This window comes from Dipteris shenzhenensis, chromosome 21 (genome assembly GCF_047967505.1).
Source record: "Dipteris shenzhenensis isolate YYH24624 ecotype China chromosome 21, Dip_SZ_1.0, whole genome shotgun sequence".
NCBI lineage: Eukaryota > Viridiplantae > Streptophyta > Polypodiopsida > Gleicheniales > Dipteridaceae > Dipteris > Dipteris shenzhenensis.
In genome coordinates, this window is record NC_141616.1 from 4,875,219 (window position 1) to 4,898,232 (window position 23,014).

Sequence of the window (23,014 nt, forward strand, 5' to 3'; positions counted from 1 at the left end):
CACGCATCCTAGAGAAGAACCTCACTTTGATTGGAAATGTCCACTCATCAGGTTGCGAGCAAGGTTATTTTGTTGTCATGCATTGGCCATTTGTGTTGCTATTGCTAGTGGTTTGAAAACAATTCATGAACAAATATATGCGCACACCAATCTGCAAGCAACCAACTACATGCTGGACTTCACGATGGATGATAGGTCTATCCGAGTGGGAATTATTGATTGGGGAAGAAGCCTCCATTGGACCGAAAGTCGATATCCACAAAACCCAACTTTCGCTCCTCCTAGGGCATTTCCATGGTTAGCACTGGAATTATATGCTAATACTATTACTACCCAAGAAAATTCGAAGGGCGCATGGGCATCGGAGTGAGATTGCTTTGCTGTTGGATGGCTATTTTAGCAAATTGCCAACTTCCTCATAGATTCTGCAGACGCTCTCAGTGACAGTTCCATGAAGGGTGACGTTGCAATCAAGCTCTTGGTTGATTGTGGGAATGCGCTTTGCAATATTGATCCAAAGTAGCAACCTTCTGATGGGAGCAATTTTAACAAAAGTGCATAGTTTCAATGTAAACGAGGATGTGGCAATGCGACCTATTAAGGAAATGAAAACATGTTGTTGAAAAAAAGCAATATGATTGCCAAAGTTTAATGTCTTTGAAAAATGTTAATGTAGGTTTAAAAATGTGACAATTTGTCAAAGTTTGACTTTTTTATTTATAAAATTTAATCGATCGTGGTCAACTCTTGATTCTATTAGTTAGATAAATTCTTATATGGTATGGTTGGTGTAAGAATGTTATAATTAAATGTTTCAATAACAAGTCGCTCACTCAATCTCACATGGTGTTTAGATCTCCTCTTGCTCCCTCCCTCACGAGTCACCATGGCATCTGCATTGCAATGTGGAACACAAGCTCCATATGCATCTCAAGATCTAGGCATGAGAGAAAACAAGCCATGAAGCACATGATGGATGTGGCTGATGCTACCCTCCTCCTGACATGAACAGATGAGGCACGTGCAATTGCCAATGCAAGTGTATTTCATGATCCGAACGGTTGGAAATGGAAACGCATTGACACAGTGGTGACCAATGATGACGTTGCACAGGTATGGGAATGCGCCGATTTAAAACATGGACGGTGGCCCATCAAGAATTACCGCCACCCCACTATGAGGGATAATGCATAGTATATATACTACCTGATCAAGTCTAACAAGCCTCATAGCAGGGCTATGCTGCTTTAATTTTCAAAGATGTTATATGCAAAGTTTGTGTTGGACGTGCTTGTGGATTTTACTAACAAACCTAGGACACGGGCCAAAAAGCCACCGCAACCACAAGCCACTATTGTTCTCATCATTGCAACACCGCCTGCTAACGTGGGAAGCTCGACTTCAGGTAAGTGAAGTACATGCCATTTTGTTACATGTCCATTGTTGTAGTTGATATATCATATAGAGTGTACTCATTAGTCATATTGTGTGCTTGTGTAGTTTCCGTGATGAGTTTTGAGTTATTTATGAACATGCGTGAAGTCGTGGAAGATGAAGGTGTAGAGGGCCCACATGCTGAGTGTTCACAAGCTACTACGCAAGGTGCTGTGCGGGAAGATCTCACCTTTCCGAGCATCATAGTACATGACACAATGATCGAATATCGATGGGTGACAAGCGAGAATGAGTGGTTGCAAGTTGAAGTCATGCACCTAAATGCCATTCTCCAACAGGTCGGCCAAAGACAAGACCTCGAAAATGCCTACGAGGAGCAATGCCACATTTCCGCTTCATATGCTCAATAAGCGCGAGATGCACAAGCCACTCTCCAACACATTGAAGATGGCGGCCATGTTCGCAGCTTTTGTGGGCTTGGCAGCTAGAAAACCATCCACCCTTCTGTCGTGTATCACTTTTGTGGATGATGGGCCTTTATGTCCAATATGCCAAGATCTCATTTTGATACAATGACTAGATATTATGCCCTCTCGTGTCATCATCAGTTTCACCTAGTTTGCTTGGCAAATATGTTGAAACTCAGGAGTGCTTGCCCAACTTGTAATGCTCCCAAGGCCAAGAAATTGTACAATGTTCTTGGCATTGGAGCAACATTTTCAGTAGATCCTTGGTTGAGAACACTATGATGTAAATGCATTGTATTGCCTTGTAAAGACATATACCAATTTTGTTAATGGAGCTAATGCGATGGCTTTTTATTTATTTTGAAATGTTTTGCATAAATGTTGCGCGAGTGATGTGTTTTTTCAAATCCATTATCCTTAAGTGAATGGTGTCCAAATTCTTTGTTGGGTTTATTTAAATCAATTTTCTTTAAAGGTGTATTTTAATTGTTTTGAAATACTTAATTTGCAGACATGCAATTAATATTCTTGATTACACTTCATATCTCTGCAATTAATATTTATATGTTTTTCTTCAGACCTTTGCAAATCCGCCTGCCATGATGACCATATTGCTCTCCATCCTGTCAACCTTGGTGTTGGTGGTGTTGCTGTGCGGGTTATTCATAGTTCTATTGCACAATTGCACGCGATGTAATTGTTCATGTGGTTTGCAAAATTAGCACAACAGGATATGGACCTTGCATGCACCATCAATTTTTTTATGCTCACAAGGATATGTAAAATGAGCTTCCTACGATAAATTTTTGGCCACTTCATCTGTAATTATAAAATTTGGAATCTAAGCACACGTATAGAGTTTGCCCAGCAATTGCGACTAAATGTAAACTATGATCAAACTCAATACCATGTACAATAATATGATAACAATGCATTATTATGTTTTGTTGATGTGAAATTTTGCATGTTTGAAAATTATTGTAGATTAATTGTCATTGAAATTGTAACAATTTCACAAACACTTTGATATCGTGTACAATGTACACTTTTATAATATGATGACAAGCCGTTATTATGTTGTTGATATGAATCGTCATGTTTGGTGAACAGAAAATTATCATAGATTAGCCATCATTGAAATTATAAATCTTTCACAAACACTTTGATGGGGGTTATACTCCCTCTATAAAGTGCGCTAGGAAAGATTTATAATTTCATCAAGAACTAGTCTTCATCACTCCATCCACCATCAGAACCATTTTTTGCATATCAATTTAATTGCATATAAAATAAATTGTCTTTGAGGATCACCTAAGAAATTTCTTTGAGGACCACCTAAGAAATGTTTGCGCATACAAGTTCTTGAACCTGTGTACTCTTCATGGCAGATGTTACATCTCCACTTTGTGGCACTTATCAGCATAACATCTTTTGTAGGGTTTCAGCCTCGTTTCTCTGGAGCCATGCTCACGGACTCTGTATGCACATTTCAATGGATCAATAATGTGAAATTGTAAATTGTCATGTATAAAGACATTTCTTTGATCTTAAATTTTTAATTCTCAAATATGTGTTGCATGGAGAAATCATTTCTCTCATTCTTATTCTGCCAACATTAAGTAAGTGTGCTAGACCTCGAGACGGAGCAACCATCCAATCATCTTGCCCCCTCCCAACATAATTGGATGGTTATAGACATCATAATTTGCCTAGGGACCTAGGCATGGGATGGCATATTGCCTTTTCCCACATCTCGCTCCTTCTCAAGTAAGCATCTATCTGCACTATGATCTTTTGTCACATCATGCTTTGTACACAAACATCGGTATTTCACACACAATAGTGCAGTAGTAGCTAGCATTGCTTACATGCATGCAGTAGCTTGCGAGTTTCTCTCTCTCGCCCTCTACTTTTCAATATTCACTCTTCAACACATTTATTTGAACAATTCAAATGCATTAGTTCAATGTACAACATCAAGACTCAAATAAATATGCAAGGAACTAGCAATTGATCGATTGAGAACATCCATGATGAAAATCATTCTCAAACTTCATTACAATAGTTGCATGCAGTAAATGTTCACTCATTTACATATTCAAATGGTACACAAGTGATTCAACTTGAGGCATTGTTAATGCCTTGCAGGATGCTAGCAACTAATTCGACATTTGGTCCATCACATTTTCTTATCAATTTATTTTCATCACCAATCAGATGTCTCCTTATCCTCATGGCCGATCTTGTAAAGACTTGGTTGCAAAAATTACACTTCCACTTTTGCTGCCCTAGAATTGTAACAAAATCTTGTGATTTTGAAACACTTTGGCCTTCTCCTTGAGATTGGTTTGGCGGTTGACATTGGCATACCCTAACTTCTCTGTCCGCCATAGTTACTGTACATGTAAAAGAGAAAAAACATCTCAATTATTAATATGTTTTCTCCAAGTCAAGACAATGTCACTAACATGTCATCGATAACAAATGTAATTTTGCTAGACCTCAGGAGAGAGCAATTATTCAATCGTCTTGCCCCCTCCCAACATAAATGGATGGTTATAGACGTGGTAATCTACTTGCAGAAATAGGCATGGGATAGCAAATTGCCTTTTCCCATGTCCCGCTCTTTCTTAAGTAAGCATCTATCTACACTATGATCATTTGCATCATCATGCTCTGTATGCGAATGTCGGTATTTCACACACACTAGTGCAATAGCCAGCAATATCTACATTTGCACTTAACAAAATTTTTTGTTTGAAACTACGAAGTCAAGGATACTACTTAGGTTGGAAAATATCTAATGTAAGTCTAGACATCCATTTCATACCTATATAATATCAACTAATTGTTTTGAGTAATGTAGGACTTTTCTCTCAATCCTCTTACAAGCAAACTTAGTCTGCAATGATCTCTAATGTATAATGTGCGGGTTGATACAAGCTGGCAATTGCAAGCTACAAAATCGGCTAGACTTTCATCAAGTTGTTATTAGCTGGCAAATGCAAGCCACAACTGACGAAAGCCAAGTATTTTCTTATAACTTATAAGTAGATGTAAACTATAGTATAACATTTTCCATGTGCGAGTGGTTACCGATTGGCATATGCAGATCACCCACTGGCACATGGTTCAAAGGTATTTTATACCCATATGTGAGTGGTTACAAGTCAACATAAGTGGACTCCCCACTGGCACATAGATATTTCCAATTATTGTCATATATTTTTTACTAGTTTTTTGATATCTAAATATATAGCTAGTTAACTATTAAAAGTGTGTTATTGCACTACATTTTAAAAGACAATGTCTACGAAAAAGAAACTTTTCTCCTTTTCTTTTTGTGAAAAAAACTTTAAATATATTTACATGAAATCAATTTTGGAAAAATAAACAAAAAAAGAAACTTTTCTCCTTTTCTTTTTGTGAAAAAAACTTTAAATATATTTACGTGAAAACATTCTTGGAAAAATGAAGTTTCAAATCAACAACTATAAGCAATCAAATTTAAGCTACACATTTATCCATTTTGCATCCAAGTGTGGGTGGATAGCAGCTGGCCTAAGCGAGTCCACCACCGACATTGGACACTTTTTAAAGGATATGAAAACTCACAAAGTATTTTGGAAGCTTTCTTAATCCTTTCTTCCTTGTCCTTCTTTGTTTTTATCGAGACTCCAGCAAAGCCAGATTCTTGAGAATGTGAATAGTATGAGGTCAGCGGAGCATATATAAGAAAATGCACTGCACGGTATGTTTCTATTATCATGTGGTATATACCACAAGACCATGCAATATAGTTTGGGACCGTGCGGTGTATAAAACACTCATGTGGTATGCATTAACACTGGGCAATATAATAGCAATGATACCACACGGTAGTGTGGCTTTACTATGCGGTAACAGACTATAGCCGGTTCCGCTTAAAAATCATGGCGGGGGTGGATTAGAACATACATTTTAATTCCCCACAAATCCCTAATGCTCACTCCTTCAGCTCTCATCCTCTCATCTGCTCCCCTGCTCATCTACTCTACTCACCCACTCTTTCACCATGCCAAGAACTGCAAGAAACACAGGCAACATTACTACCCCCCTTGATACAAAATGATCCCAATCTTGTATGCTTTCTCATACAAGGTCATTGCATTCATTAGTGATTGTTTTGTAGGGGTTGTTCATTTTAGTAGATGTCGTAGGCATTTAAGATGCATCAACTTGAAATGCTCTTATTACTCTAGAATGCATTATCAAAATGGAATACAGTGGAGAGGAAGACTAAATTGTTTCTACCCCATTAGGTTGGTTGCTCTAGAGTTTTATAATGTTGCTTGTTGCCATTGTGGACAAGCTGGCTTGAATGTGTAATTCCATTTTAGGGTGTGATTTGTTATTGCATTGCAAAAAACCACAATAGTACCACTAGATGTGGCAATCATTGTCATCCTTATGAAGAGGGTGCTAAAAGGGATAATGTGGAAATAGTGGAGTAAATGCTAGTCTCATGAGCAAGGTTGAACAATTTAAAGTAATTGGAGGCAAAATTTTATAGAGACATGATTTTAGATATGCTAATGGGTGATAAACAAGGGGAGGACCAGGAGATTAGAGAGGAAGAATTTGCAAGTTGCTTGAGTATGCAACTCCTTTGTCAAATAGAAAGTGGATCGAAAAATATTTGGAGCATGCAAGGAGATCCCAAAGTGTGACATTTAAGGTACTTTAGGTCGTTTTTTATCTCAAGGAAAAATGTTTGTACTCTTTCATTCATAGTGTCTTGTTTCCAGGACAATTGGGTATCGAGCACTAGCCCCATGTGTTCAAAATGCTATCAAGGGTCTTGGTAGTGGTTTGGACATGTTTAATAGGATTAGACCATGAGAAAAATATTAGGACATGTCCATTCATTTGACCATGTTCATAGAGTCCTTGGTTGGCCCACAATGTCATCGCATGTGTATGATCCTTATGTGTGTGAACTTTTGACTATGGGAACTTGGGAGTTCAGGGTAGAAGATATATTCTCACAAGCCATATTTTGGAAAATGTTTAATGATATGGTCTAGAAAAATGGGTCTAGAGTTCACGGTTTTATGGTGGCTGATGAGGCTAGTGCTAATTGGCTAGCAGTGTGCACAATGTCTATTTGGTAGGTCCAAAAAAGAAAGTGCTAAGTAAAGAAATGAGTGTGAAGTGCTAAGTAAAGAAATGAGAGTGCTTCCACTGGGGGAAAATAATGGTGTGTCATTCTCACAATTGTATTCAACCTTCTTCTCATCCCATCTAGTGTTTTCCAAAAAATCTTCAAAAGGTACCCATGTTTGCAGTTGTTTTTTGGGTTTTAGTACATTCTAAGCTCATTTATGATTTTAAAAGAGCAAAATTATGCATCTACAAAAAAAAGTAATTTGTTGCCAAATAATTTAGAGGGTTTGGCTCAATCAGTTTGACAATATCATCTATTATTTATTTATTAGTGAATAAAAGTTTTCCATTCTTTATTTATGTGATTTAAAAGAGAGTGAAAAGTTCCATTTGGAAAAAAGTGAATAGAACATGCTCTTAGGTGCAATAACCTAAGATAATTAAAGTTATTTTTTGAGAAAAATACAAAGGCCAAGGGAAGAAAAAACTTTTAGACTTTGAGAATTGTAAAATCAAACGTATTTTGCGATATAGTGGAGGTCCTTATTAATTTGTATGCATGATGTTTCAAAAATGGATGAATTCATCAAGTTTTTAGTTTTTAACTAAGCAAAATACATTTTCTTGAAAAAGTTATAATTTTAATGATTTTTTAAGGGTATCTTAAACGGGGACCAATGTTACATAGGAAAAATAGATGTTACACTGTTCGTGTAGGAAATGGAGAAATGCTCCATTTGGAAATGCTTTTAAGGTTTGCATAATGAGCTCAAAAACTTTTGGCATGCAAGCCAAGTAGTGCAAGGCAAGATCCTAGAATTGGAAGCATGGTTGGATTGGTCGGATAAAAGAGATTTTCATTGGGGTTCTTGGATTGTTTCACAAGATGAGCCTAGTGTGTTTGTCCCTTCCGAGGCTAAGCATGCAAGCATAAAACCAATTGTGGAATATAAAGACCGAATTTCTCTATTTGAGGCTATATGGGTATATTTGTCCTTGGTAGTCCTTAAAGGGTGAAAGTTAATGCATATCTGAGAGGAATTAGATCTAAATGTGGCTCTAGGATAGTAGATATGGTGGAACGCTTCAAGCATTGTGTCATCTTTAGGCAAGCGACGATTAGTGGATTTGACAAAATTTGCAAGAGATGGGTGTGAGCTCACCAAAAATGCAATAGTCATGTGTGAATCAACAAGGTGTTTGCAAAAAGGTCATGTGCTTGTAGATCCAAATGTGGTTCTAGACAAGGACATCCATGTGATAATCACTACGACCAAGCAACCCACATGTTCATGTAGAAGGACACAACAAGTTATGGTAGTGGAGAAAAAGGTGCCCAAAATAATGTGGTAAAAGGTGCCCAAAATAATGTGGTAAATTCATAGAATAGAGGCAAACAAAAAAATGACTTGCTTTGGATGATGGTGGGCCTAGCCCAAGTGGAAGGTGTGAATAGTACATTTGTGAAGGACATGGGAAGAGTGCTTTTAGAGGGTGCATGCCCCAAGATTTTGGGGGCTATGTAGATATGTGGGTGGCATTAAGGAGTGATATATCTAGTTTTTAAATATACCAAATACTCATGCTTGGAATGTTGATGAAAGTTTGGTGATAGGCGTGCTTGGCCACACCAAGAGTATGGCCAGTGGAAGAGGGGATAGGTTTGTAGCAACATGAGGTGCAGATGCTTCAAACATGATTTTTAATTGAATTCTGGGGTTGGGGCTTCAACTTTGAATTAGACAATGACAAATGTCCCAAAGTCCCCTATGGTATTTGGCCTAGGTTCGAAGATGGAAAGGTAGTGAAATGGAGATTTGAGTTAACAAAAGAATTTCATGAGAACATAGAGAAGGGTCAAAATTTGGATGATACCATTATTCATGAAGCCATTGTGTTGTGCAATGAATTGCATGTGTTTTATGTCTGTATATATGGGTCTAGAGCAATTACCATGAATTATCCTATATCAATATCAAAATTTCTATGATATAGTTGAGGATTTCAAAAGAGGGAAGGCAAGCGAATGGTGTATGTTCCTAGCAAGCACATGTATTACAACTTTTGAATATTTTTTTTTTCAATGCAGATGCATACGAGTTCATGCATCAAATTGCACTAACAAAGGTGGAGTCATTTTAGGCCCTTGGGAGGAAGAGATGCAATGTGCCAACATAGAGGGCGGCATGGCAACATAGTGTTGAGACAATTTCCTTTTTGTACCATAGGCCTTGAGTGGCATTTTGGCAATATTTTGAAATAGAAAACTTGTATCCATTACTATAGTATCACATGGTGTACACTCTTGGTACCTCCTTGCTACAAAATTATGTTAGTATTATGAAGGAGATGACTTTTTGGACATGCTCCAAACCTTGAGTTGCATTTTGTTTAATGTATTGTAATACTACAAACTTGAATTTTTCTATGTGGCTAAATGCATTATGAAACTATAAACTGGAGTTTGTCTTTATGGTATAGCATAGCGCATAATCTTGATACCCTCTTTAATTCTAAAATATTGTTCTTGTTGCATAAAATGACCTTCTTGGGGTCGCAAGAATGCATGGTTTTGGATTTGGAAAGTAATGCTCAAAGGGTGTGCAATTGAGTGTTGTTGTTGAGATGTGAACACAAAGCAGTCCATTCATTTAGGTGAGTTTTTCTTGGTCTCTTCTTCTCTTAATAAACCTCACTCAAAGTTTGGGGGACTCTGGACATTGCAAACCATGCCAACAGCTTTATGCTCAATAGTGATGTAGTTACACTTGGGTGGTCTCATTAATTAACTTGTATACATTATTCAATTTCTCATTTGGTCATGCCAATATAATCCCAATTGCATAACCATATGCATCAACATGGACTTGAAAAATAATATTCCATTGAGGTTGTTGAAGAATCTGTCTCAATTTCTCGTTTCTTTAGTCTATTGAATGTTGTTGATAGTTGCTTGGACCACTAGAACTTGGTATCCTTTTTAGTCAATTCAGGAAAAGTAGTTACAATTTTAGCAAAACCTTTGACAAATCTAGATAAAGCTAATGAAACCAATAAAAGAGCATAGCTAAGTAAGATTCTTTGGCTCAGGTATCTTTTCAATAGCTTTGATTTTTCTTCGCTCAGATCGAATTCCTTCTAAAGAGATTATGTCCTTGAGTAGCATTCCAATCCACACAAAAAAATACTTTTCACTAGGTTGAGGGAAATCTCAAATTGTCAGCACCTATCAAAGACTTTCCCAAGATAGAATTGATGCATAAAGTAAACACCAAAATCATCTAAGTAAATTGCAATGAGCACGGTCAAATAATCTCAAAATGTTTCTACCATGAATTTCTGAAATGTAGATGGTGCATTACCTAGACCAAAAGTCTTGAATTCAATGGCATAGGCACCAAGTCCATGATAAATGTAGGCTTAGCTTGATCCTCAAGTGCAATTGAAATTTGGTTATAACCAATGTATCCATCCATAAACAAGTGCATCTTGTGTCCTAGAACTTGGTCAAGGATCCCATCTATGTAGGGAATCAAAAATGGGGCTAGCACGGTCTAAGCATTCGGTTTCTAGTATTAACACATACACAGAGCTTGCCATTTTTCTTCACTATGATGATGGGAAATAACCAATCACTATGGTCACAGCATAGATGAAATAAGCTGATTGAGTTTCGTTTAGATTACTTGGCATCACTAATATTCATTCTATATTTGTGCTATCAAACTCGCTTGATATCCAATATCAAAGGAATCTAATGCTAGCATATCTCCAAGGAAACACCCCGTAGATTATTGTAATCTAATGCTAGCATATTTCTAAGGAAACATCCTATAGATTAGTGTAGCTCCAAATTCCAAACAAACACATCTTTATACTATAAAAACAAAGCTTTAACAATGTGAAGTTGATCATTCAACAAAATGTCCACTTATTACCACTATACTTGGCTCTTAGTTGTGCCTAGATTGAGTAACTATGTTTCTCTTTTAACCAGGTGCTCTATTCCAAGTCAAGTAATAGTGATCTTGGGCTTAGCCATTCTCGCTCTCCATCCATGTCCTCTATAAAATGGGTTGGATACACACCCTATTGTCCTACCAACTTCTATTCTTGTCTCTCTTGCTTGAGATCCAACCTCTAGATCCTTGGGTTAGTAACTCCTCAATATTTTACTCAAGTTGGTGAGACTTCGACCTTTTGTATCTTATGCCTTAATGCATCTTGACACTCTTTTAGGCAAGGTCTACCCAGTAGCAATTGATAGTAATTTTCTTCCATTGGGGTAACAAGCAAACTAAAATTAAAATAATGCACTCCTCCAGTCATGATATAGCATTGGAAAGCACACTATTGGCTCTCAAATGTCATTGACTAGCATGCATGCTTGGAATGAACTGAGTTTGAGATTCAGACACTTAGTAAGAGCATTTGAGATAATATTGAATCTAGAGCTACCATACGCAATCACACCAGACACATTTTGCTTTTTAATCTTGACAATTATGATCAAAACTTCGTCATCTACTGCTGGTGTGTCAATGATGGGTATGGTGACCTTAGCTCAAAGTTGTTGTAGAAAAAAGTCTCAACAATATGGGCCAATCTTCATTAATTCAGCCATGGTGACATTGAATTTCATGTTGCTAAAGATTTCCCATGCTTGTATTACTTTTGGACTTGGGTACTCAGTATCACTCGCCTCAGTTGTGACTTGCTTGTTGAATCTTCACCTAACTTACTCATCTACAGAACCATAGGTGACTCGGGATACAAGTCGACTGTGAGTGTCTTCCCTTCCAATTCTTTAGTCAACTTTTTGAAAGTGCAAGAGAAATGGAGGAAGCAATTGAGTCAATGCTGATCGAGCTCATCAAATAGCTTCACAGGTACTTGCAGATGTTTCTCACTTTTCTAATTTCAAAATTTATTTGGACTGATGAGGTACCACATAACTGAGTATGGTTCAAGTAGATTGGCTTTAGCAGAATACTATGAAATAGATGAGAGATCTGAGCAACAATGAAAGTGGAATGGAAGAAGTTGAGAGAGAGGGAGAGCCATAAGAGAGAGCCACACAAGTTTTGGTGGGTGCAGAACACCCTAATCTTCTATGTCATGCATATATATATGTCTTTGAGTATTGTACATAACTGGGGTTAAGGTACACCCCACAACCTCCCACTTAAAGACCAATGTGCCTTTAAGGGAGAACAACCAATGGATATACTATCCAATGTTCATCTATATGAACCTTAACAATCTCTATGCGCTTTTCCTCAAGTACCTCCCTGATGAAATGGTACTTGACCTCAATGTGTTTGGTCTTTGCATGAAAGACCGGATTCTGTGCTAGTTGAATTAGCACTCATGGAATCACTATGCAATGTCAGTACACCTATATGAATCCCCAAATCTCCCGCTAGTCGATCAAGCCATGTAGCCTCCTTGCAACCCTCTATGCCTGCAACATACTCGGCCTTTGTGGTAGAAAAAGCAATGTACTTCTGTGTGCGAGCCATCCGTGACACTGCACCACCTGCAAAGGTGAACACATAACTAGAATTGGATCTCCTGCTATCCACATGCCATGCATAGATTGAATCTATGTACCCAAGTACACACATCTCTCCTCTACCAAAGCAGATGCACATATCCTTCGTACCCTTCATGTAGTACCTCATGATGCACATAATTGCCTCCCAATGCCTCTTTCCTAGATTAGCCATATGCCGGCTAACAACTCCCACTGCAAATGCAATGTCCGGTCTAGTAGCTATCATAGCCTACATAAGACTCCCAAGTGATGATGCATAAGGAACCTTGGCCATCATGTCCCTATCCTCATCTGATTTGGAACTATCTACCTGACTCAATTTCACATATGGAGGCAATGGAGTTCTTACTGCCTTACCCCCCTCCATATTCAAACACTGCAACACTTTTGTAACATACTCCTTCTGTGAAAGCCAAAGGAGTTTCCTACTCCAGTCATGTGTGATGTGCATACCAAGTATATGACTTGCATGTCCCAAATCTTCATGTCAAAGGCCTCCTGCAACTTGGCCTTCAATGCATCCATCTCATAAGTGTTCTTGCTAGCCAGTAGCATATCATCCACATAAAGTGTCAAAGGAGTGCCAAGAGAATCATGCTATTATCGGTTAGCCCTTTTACTGTAGAGGCAATGATCAATCTCATTTCTTCTAAAACCCTAGGACCGAATGAATGCATCAAACTTCTGATACCATTCTCTAGGAGCTTTCTTAAGGCCATAGAGACTCTTTTTGAGCTTGCAAACCAAATGTTATTTGCCCTTTTCTTCAAATCCTTCCGGTTGTACCATGTAAATTTCCTCATGTAGATCCCCATGCAAGAAAGTTGTCTTGACATCCAACCGGCATAAGTTCCATATCCTATGTGGTCACAAAGTCTAAGTATGCATCTAAGTGTGGTCATCTTCACAACCAGAGAGAAGATCTCATCAAATTCCACACCGTTCTCTTTCTTAAACCCTTTAGCAACCAAACGGGCCTTATACTTAGGCATATCATCACCTGTGACCTTCATCTTGTGGACCCATTTACATGGCAATGATTTCTTTCGATGTGGTAAAGAAACCAAGTCCCAAGTCTTATTTTTCATGAGTGAACTCATCTCTGATTGCATAGCATACTACCACTTGCTCTAATCCTCATGCATCATAGCCTCTCTATAGCAAGAAGGCTCCCTGCAATCAATAAGCATCATATAGTCTGCCCCTGGAACAAATCTCTCAGGTGGTCTAGATACTCTAGATGATCTTCTCAAGGCATTTTAGGTTGTTGTCCCACCGGCGTATCAACCACATTTGCCTCATCATTTCCATCAATAGATGATCCATCATCTGCCCTTGATTGTGTACCTGGTGGCACCATTTCTCCACATTTGGTGCATGGACACCGTGCTGTCTATCAACATATATGGGTGGATTCACATCCTAGAAAGTGATTCTCCTCATTTCCACATCCCTCATGGCCCATGGGTGTCTTATGCATCTCTCCACTTTCACCATAACCCAAAAAGATGCATTTCCTAGACTTAGGATCTAACTTCTTTCGAAGCTCTTTGGCCACATGTGCATATGACTCACATCCAAATATATGTAAATGAGAGTAATCTTGAGATATCGAGCTCCACTCACAATATGCCACGGTGACTGTTGTGCATTTATGTCACCGACTTGTTAGCTGCAGATGCAGTTGGTACACCACCACCCACGAATAATAGCTGGATGACAACTATCCTTATCTACTCTAGTTTGTGGCTCAGTTAGTAAGCCACCTTAGTTAGTTGAGTTTGGTTTGAGACCCACATATAGAGTTCTTCTATTTCTTTGTACTTGAGTTCTTTTGGCTTACACAACTAAGAAGAGGAAAACTGTTTTCAGCCTCCACCTTTGTGTGTATTCCCCCATTGTGCATGTGAGAAAGCCGCAAGTGAGACTCCTTTCCTCTCTCCCACTATCTTCACATGGTATCAGAGCCTTGTTCGTGGTAAGGAGCTCAAGAAAGCAAACCAAGTTCGTGGTGTCCTGGTAAGAGGACCAGTGTTGCTTTTCTATTTCGAGTTTGGGAGCAAATCTCTGCAGGTAGCACAGCCAAAAGTGCAAGAGTGCACTGTCTCAGATTGAGATGAGAGTGCAGTATATGATGCGGGGAAGGGCAAAGGCCTTGGTGACTTTATTTTTCTGATTCGAGGCCATTTTGGGGCTCGTTTTGAAGTCGAAAGTTCTTCGCAGGCACTCAAAAAAAGGCCCTCTTTTTGCTGTGCGACCACTGCTCGGCTAGTCGGTGAAAAGTTGCCGCAGAAATTGCATCGTATGCCTATGTGCAGAGATATTGGGAGTTGCAGAATCATGCTTGTTGCCTGTTGATGCAAAATTGTCACTAGGAAGTGATTGTGTGGTCAAATACCGCTTTCGTCAGTTTTGCAAAACTGCCCGTGTGAGGCAAAAGCTATGTTTTTTGTAGTGACATAATATTTTGCGGTGTTCTGTAATGGCATCTGATTCTCTTTCACAGATTGTCACTGAAAAGCTTGACAAGAACAACTTCCAGGCATGGAAGTTTAGAATGACGAATTTCCTTATGGGAAAAGGCTATTGGGAGTTCATTACAGGAAATGAAGAAGAACCTATTCTTCCTAATGTTCCCAATCAACAGGAAATGCAGACATTTAAAGGATGGCATGAGAGAGCCAGGAAAGTTATGTACTGGCTGTCTATCAATATTTCGGATTCTATGATTATGCATATTCAGGATGCAAGTACGCCAAAGGAGGCATGGGATACTTTGTACAGCACAAATACACAAGCCAGGAAAATGTAGCTCAAACAGGAGTTGCACAATGTGCAGAGAGAAAAATTGAGCATAAATGACTACCACATGAAGGTGAAGAAAATTACAGATGCACTTGCTTCCATTGGGTTGCCAGTGGAAGATGATGATCTAGTTTCTATGACCTTGAATGGTCTAGGAAAGGATTATGCACAATTCCGGACATCCATTTCCGTCCGTGAAAAATTTCCTAATTTTGAAGAGTTGTTTGCTCTTCTAATTTCTGAAGAGTAGAGAAATGGGGGTGCATCTTCTTCAGGAGGAACTTCAAAAGAAACTGTCTTCTACTCAAATGCTAGAAGAGGTAGCGGCAGAGGTAGAGGAGGCCGATCTGCAGGCCGTGCTAGAAATCAGAATATGTAGCAAACTCAAGAAAACCAGTCCTATGCAGGAGGATGTGGTAACTCTAGAGGCAGGGGGAGCCAAAGAGGTCGTGGTGGATGGCAGAGAGGCCAAAATGCAAACAGCAATGTTGAATGCTACTATTGTGGTAAAATGGGTCATATGGCTAAGGACTGCTACAAAAAGCAGAATGACATTATGAATGGAAAATTGTAGCAAGGCAATTATGCATCTTCCAGTAGATAGGGTGATGACAGAAATGAGCATCTATTTATGGTGCAGCATATGACCAATTCTGTGACAAGTGCTGAAGAACGAAATGATGTGTGGTATGTTGACTCAGGTGCTTCAAACCACATGATAGGTCATGCAAAATGGATGCACGATGCAAGGAAAATGGAAAAACGAGGATTTGTGGAGACTAGTGATGATACTGCACATCCTATTGTGCAGATTGGTAAAATTCCTTTGTCTATGTAGGATGGGAAAAAGAAATACCTGTCCGATATATTTCATGTCCCGAACATCACCAAGAACCTGATTTCTGTTGGTCAAATGGTTGAGCAGGGCTTGCAGGTTAGATTTAATCCTCATGGATGCTTTGTTGAGGATATGAAAAATAACGGTCGCTTGATAGCAAAAGGAAAGAAGAAGGACAAGATGTTTACGTTGGATGCGGACATGCCTGAATTGAGCGCAGCAATGTTTGCACATGGGACCGGTGTAGTTGCAGATATTGATATCTGGCACAAACGCATTGGTCATGTTAATATACAGCGATTTAAATCAATGCAAGCCCAAAATATTCTTGCAGGATTGCCTAAATTCAAGGTTGCAGAAATGCACAAGGTTTGTGAAGCCTGTCAATTTGGGAAACAGGCAAGGAAACCTTTTCCTAGGCATGTTCAAGAGAGTAAAAAGCCATTGGAATTAATCCACTCTTATGTGTGGACTACTAAAGCTGCATCTATCGGGAGGTTGTCACTATTTTATCACATTTATTGATGACTTCAGGAGAAAACTTTGGGTGTATTTTATGAAAAAGAAAAGTGAAGTGTTTGGGCACTTCAAAGCTTTTAAAGCTATGGTTGAAAAAGAAACAGGCCTGCAAATAAAATGCCTAAGGTCAGATGGAGGGGGAGAGTACCTCTCAAATGAGTTTGCAAGGTTCTTGCAGGAGCATGGTATAAAGCAGCAATATTCATGCAGTCATACCCCACATCAAAATGGAATTGTAGAAAGGAAAAACAGGCATATTGGAGAGGTATCTTGGGCCATGCTAAATGAAAAAGATCTACCAGATTATTATTGGGCCGAAGCGGTTGCTACAACAGTTTATATAATGAACAGGACTCCCACTACAGCAATACATGGCATTACGCCAGAGGAGATGTATACTGGTAGAAAACCAGACATTTCTCATTTGAAAATTTTTGGTTGCATTGCCTATGTCCATTGGCCAGATGAGTTGAGGTCCAAGTTGGATCCAAAAGAAGCTGAGAAGTGCATCTTTATTGGTTATTCTCTGTAGCAGAAAGGGTATAGATGCTATAACCCTTCTACTCGTAAGTTTACAGTGAGCAGAGATGTTTTTGATGAGATGAGCAGCTGGTATAAACCAGTAAATGTGATGATTAATGTAGATGCACAAAATGGTAATGCTGCACAGAATTCACAGCAGCAATCACAAAATATCAGTGGACCTGCAGTGTCCTCTAGCAGTGGTTCACATACTTCGCCATGGACAAGCAGATTGAGATCAAGAGAATCTCCTCAAAGCAATGCAGATAGTGGTACGCAGGTATCACGAAAAGGAAAAGAGAAGGTAGATCAGCCCATGTTTGATGTGAATGCAGGTCACTCTTAAGTGGATGGTGAATCCAGTGGCTCAGAACAAAGCATTGATGATGAGTTGGGTATTCCTTCTGTTGTTACACCTGGAGTAAGGAAGACCAAGGATGTTTTGAGAGCATCTAGAAGTGAGCCTATTTTGCGCAGGTCTACCAGGGTTAGGTATCCTGTGGATAGGCTGAAATATGATGGATTTACAGCCATTCACTATGCCTATATGGTCAAAGTGATAGAGGAACCAGAACCCACTTTTTTTGAGCAAGCCATGGGAAATGAAAAATGGGAGAAAGCCATGGATGAAGAAATGGATGCCTTGGAAGCAAATACTACATGGGAATTGGTGCCTTTGCCTAAAGACAAGAATGCAATTGGCTATAAGTGGGTTTATAAGATCAAGGACAATGCAGATGATTCTGTGAATAGATACAAGGCAAGATTAGTTGTCAAGGGGTATGCACAGACATATGGCATTGATTATGAAGAAACTTTTAGTCCGATTGCAAGGATGGCAACCGTAAGAGTAGCCATTGTTATGGCTGCATCAAAGGGATGGTCTTTACATCAAATGGATGTAAAGAATGCCTTCTTGCATGGTGATTTGCAAGAAGAGGTTTTTATGGAGCAGCCAGCAGGTTATGTTCATGCTATTCATCCTGAGTTTGTTTGCAGGTTGAAGAAAGCCTTGTATGGCTTGAAGCAAGCACCTAGAGCATGGTCTGACAAGATAGGACAGTATCTTGTCACTATTGGCTTTCAGATTTCTGAGGCAGATTTCTCACTCTATGTGAGAAAAACAGAGAAAGGGATTATGCTGCTTGTCATTTATGTTGATGATTTGATCATCACAGGTGATAGTGATGAAGATATCCTTCATGTGAAAATGCTATTGAGGCAGAAGTTTGAGACCAAGGATTTGGGAGAGCTGCATTATTTCTTGGGCATTGAGGTGATTAGATCACCAAGTGGGATACAGCTCTTGCAGAGGCAGTATGGATTGGACATGCTGTCCAAATATGGGATGACAGGCTGTAAGCCTATTTCAGTTCCTTTGGAGCAAAATGTGAAGCTGAGCACAGATGCAGGTGAGCTTTTGGAAGACCCTACTATGTACAAATGCATAGTAGGAAGTTTGATTTATATGACTATTACCAGGCCAGATCTAAGCTATGATGTTGGATTGGTAAGTCACTTTATGTAGGCTCCAAGGAAACCGCATTTGGATGTGGCTAGATGCATACTCAGGTATGTGAAATCCACATTGCAGTATGGACTATTTTATGAGGCTAGGGTTCAGATACAGTTGCATGGATACACTGATGCTGATTGGGTTGGCAGTATTTCTAATAGACGATCTACCAGTGGATATGTGTTCTCTTTTGGGAGTGCTGCAGTCACTTGGAGCAATAAGAAACAGCCTACAATTGCCTTGTCGAGCACAGAGGCTAAGTACAGGGGTGCAGCAATGGTTGCATGTGAGGTAGCTTGGTTGCATAAGCTACTTTATGATATGCATCAGTCTACAGATGGGCCAGTTGTCATTTATTATGACAACATGAGCAGTATACACTTGGTAAAGAACCCAGTCTTTCATGCTAGAACAAAGCACATTGAGGTGCATTATCACTATGTGTGGGAGAAGGTTTTACTAGATCTTATTGATCTAGTTTATGTCAGCACAGAGGATCAGGTAGCTGACATATTCACGAAAGCATTGGGCACAAAGAAGTTGCGCAAGTTCAGAGACCTGCTTGGTGTGCAGGAATTGGGATTGAGCTCGAGGGGGAGTGTTGAGATATCGAGCTCCACTCGTGATATGCCAGGGTGACTGTTGTGCATTTATGTCACCGACTTGTTAGCTGCAAATGCGGTTGGTACACCGCCCACAAATAGCTGGATGACATCTATCCTTATCCACTCTAGTTTGTGGCTCAATTAGTAAACCACCTTAGTTAGTTGAGTTTGGTTTGAGACCCACATATAGGGTTCTTCTATTTCTTTGTACTTGAGTTCTTTTGGCTTACACAACTAAGAAGAGGAAAACTATTTTCAGCCTCCACCTTTGTGTGTATTCCCCCATTGTGCATGTGAGAAAGCCGCAAGTGAGACTCCTTCCCTCTCTCCCACTATCTTCACAAGTAAGAGGGCTTCTAGCCACTCCATGCCTCTTTAGGAATACCACCATCCAAACTCTTACTAGGTGATCTATCAATCACATGAACTACAATCTTCATTGTCTCGATCCAAAAACCACAAGAAAGGCTTGCACTGGAAAGCATACATTGCAACCTTTGCTAAATGGTGTCGTTCACCTATTTTGCAATTGGATTTTTCTCTAGAGTACAAGGGGATGTGAGCTCCCTCTTGATCTCACATGTATCACAGAAATGCTGAAAGTCATGAGCAAGATACTTTCCACCATTGTTAATCCATAGGCATTTAAGCATTCTACCTGACTGATTTTCAACCAAAGCCAGCATTTCTGAAATACCTGGAACACATTGCTCTGTAAGAAAACAATACGTCTGTGCTCAACAGATAATAGGATCTCCTATGCAAGAGAGAAAAGCAAATAGTATGGAGAATAAAAAATTTGATTACTGTAAAACTGATACAATAGATGGCGCTGCCTCCCAGCTTTGCGCTTCTGTGTGCAAAGCTTTGATGGTGTGCTGGAAACAGTAGAGGACGGAGGCTGGATGCTAAGGAATCAGGGTTGCTATAGCCAATGATGAATATGGGCTTCATGGGCTTGCTCTTATATAACCACCAGTCATAGTTGGTTAGACCCAACTGGGAGACTGACCTAGTTGGCCCAAAACGGCCGACTGGAGGTCCGCCACCGATCATGCATTAGAATCGTGACACAGAATAGAGCAACTAACCTATGGTTACCGTTCGGCCCAGAGCATCCAGGATCATCTGGGGCTCCAAACGGGCCTCACAACTTGAGAGTGGGCTACCTCGGGAAATGCTCCATCTACCCTCAGTGCGGTCAATCATGGGATGCCTTCCCGCACTTGCATGTAGCCTAGTTGGCAGTGTGCCAACTCTATCTGAAGCTATCTAGCCATCATGCCACACATGGCCCCCATTTGGTGTCCAAACCAAGACCTTCTGGATAACCAAGCTACTCTAATGCCTTCTCCTCATATGGGGGGGCTTACAAGTAGAGTTAGCTAGTTCCCACATAGTTACACGAGAGTGGAGCATTGATATCTAACACCCCCCTCAATGTCCACCTGTAAGTGAACTACTTTTTCGGCCCAATACCGAGTCGATGAAGATGCCTCTCTAGCAAGTCTCTTCCAAGAGCCTTCGTGAAAATGTCCGTAGCATTCTCTGTAGTCAGACAGTACACCAAGTCGACCTCTCCATCCATGATGAGCTCGCATACAAAGTGATATTGAATCTCAATGTGTTTTGTGCGAGCGTGGAACACAGGGTTCTTTGCAATTGCCATGCAACTCTGATTATCACATGATAACTACGTAGGCTTGTTCTGCACTCTGCACCCATGTCCCCTAAAATCCTCCTCAACCACACTACCTCACACGAGGCAAAACATGCTGATTTTGTACTCAGCCTCGGTAGAAGAAAGAGAAATTGTGGGTTGCTTCTTGCTAACCCATGACACAACTCCAGATCCAAGTGAGAAACAGTAACCTGTCACTGATCTCCTACTATCCATGTCTCCTGCCCACCAATCCGAGTCACAAAATCCGGTTAAGGTGTTGCCCTTGGTATAGTTGATGCCATAATCAAGTGTGCCTTTGATGTATTTTAGCACTTGCATCCCTGCCATCCAATGGTTTGAGGCTTATTCGAAAACCTGCTTAGTACACCAGTCGCAAAACTGATGTCCGGCCATGTGTTGCACAAGTAAATCAAACTACCCACAAGCCTTCTGTACTTCGCTTCATCCACCAGTGTTGATGAATCCTCATTTGAGAGCTTCACGTCAACCTCCATAGGAGTGCCAACTGTCTTGCACTCAGCCATGCCAAATGCCTTTAGTATCTCTCCAGCATACTTCAACAGCATACTTCAACTGTGAAATGAAGATCTATTTTGGCTCTTGCCAAACTTCAATCCCCAAACAGAAATGCATCTGTCATTTCAAACTCTCTTCCTAGCAAATGCTTTGTCTGTGAGATCTTCTCTTCATGATTCCCTGTTATGACAAGGTCATCCACATAAAGGACCACGATCATACACTTGCCTCCTTCTCTGTAGATATACAAATATGCATCAAATGGTCTCCTCCTGAACCCGTTTTGCAGAAAGTAGGCATCAATCCACTAGTACCATGCTCATGGGGCCTGTTTCAGCCCATAAAGTGCCTTCTTCAATTTACAGACTTTACCTTCTGAACCGGGGATCAACCGGGGATCACAAAACCTAGTGGTTGTTCCATGTATCCCTCCTCCTTGAGATCTCCATTCAAAAAGGTGGATTTTACATCCATCTGAAACACAGGCCAACTTTCCTGTGCTGCTAAAACCAAAACACTGTGAATTGTGGTTAGTCGAGCTATGGGAGCAAAAGTATACTGATAATCAAAACCATGTACCTATGTGAATCCTTTTGCCATGAGCCGAGCCTTGTACTTATCCAACGTGCCATCAGACTTGTACACCCACTTTGTGCCGATTACCTTGCATTTTGGTGGTCGATCTACAAGGTCCCAAGTATTTTTCTTCATTATGGAGCCATACTCTGACTACATAGCCTCCATCCACCTATCATCATCCTGTGCTTCTTCAAGACACGGGTTCTTTAGCACAGATTACCTCTGTCATCAAAGCATAGTTGACCAAGTGTTTCTGCATCCTTCTTTGCTCCTCTAATCTCTCGAACTAGCGGTGTTCGGATGATTCCTCCTCAATGGTTGGAGGTTCTCTATTGTCCAAAAGCTGCTTTACCCACTTCGGGAATGGCCGTTGCCGTTGTGGTTCTACAGAATCTTCTTCCTCTTCTTTATCTTGAATCCTCCCAAGCACCGTTGGGGGAGTTCGGTCCACTGTTGGTGGTGGTACTGGATGGATATCCTGGTCTTGGTTGTCTGGGAGGGAAACATCCTCCTCCAATTGATGCGGCTATTCTGAGAAGACCACATCGGACTTACTATTACCTTCTTGGTAATAGGATTATAGAGACGGTAACCCTTTGCCTCTTCACTGTAGCCCAAGAAAATACACTTCCGGCTCTTCAATTCCCATTTGCTCATGTTAGCATCAGGAACATGCACAAAACAATCACATCCAAAAACTCTAAAATGTGCAGCTAAAGGTTTCTTACTAGAAAAGGCCTATAGTGGAGTCATCCTGTTCACAGCCTTTGTGTAGCTATGATTTAGAATGTAAACTGTCGTGTTACATGCTTCAGCCCAGAAAGTCTTTGGCAAATCTTTCCCTTTCATCATACTCCTGCCCATTT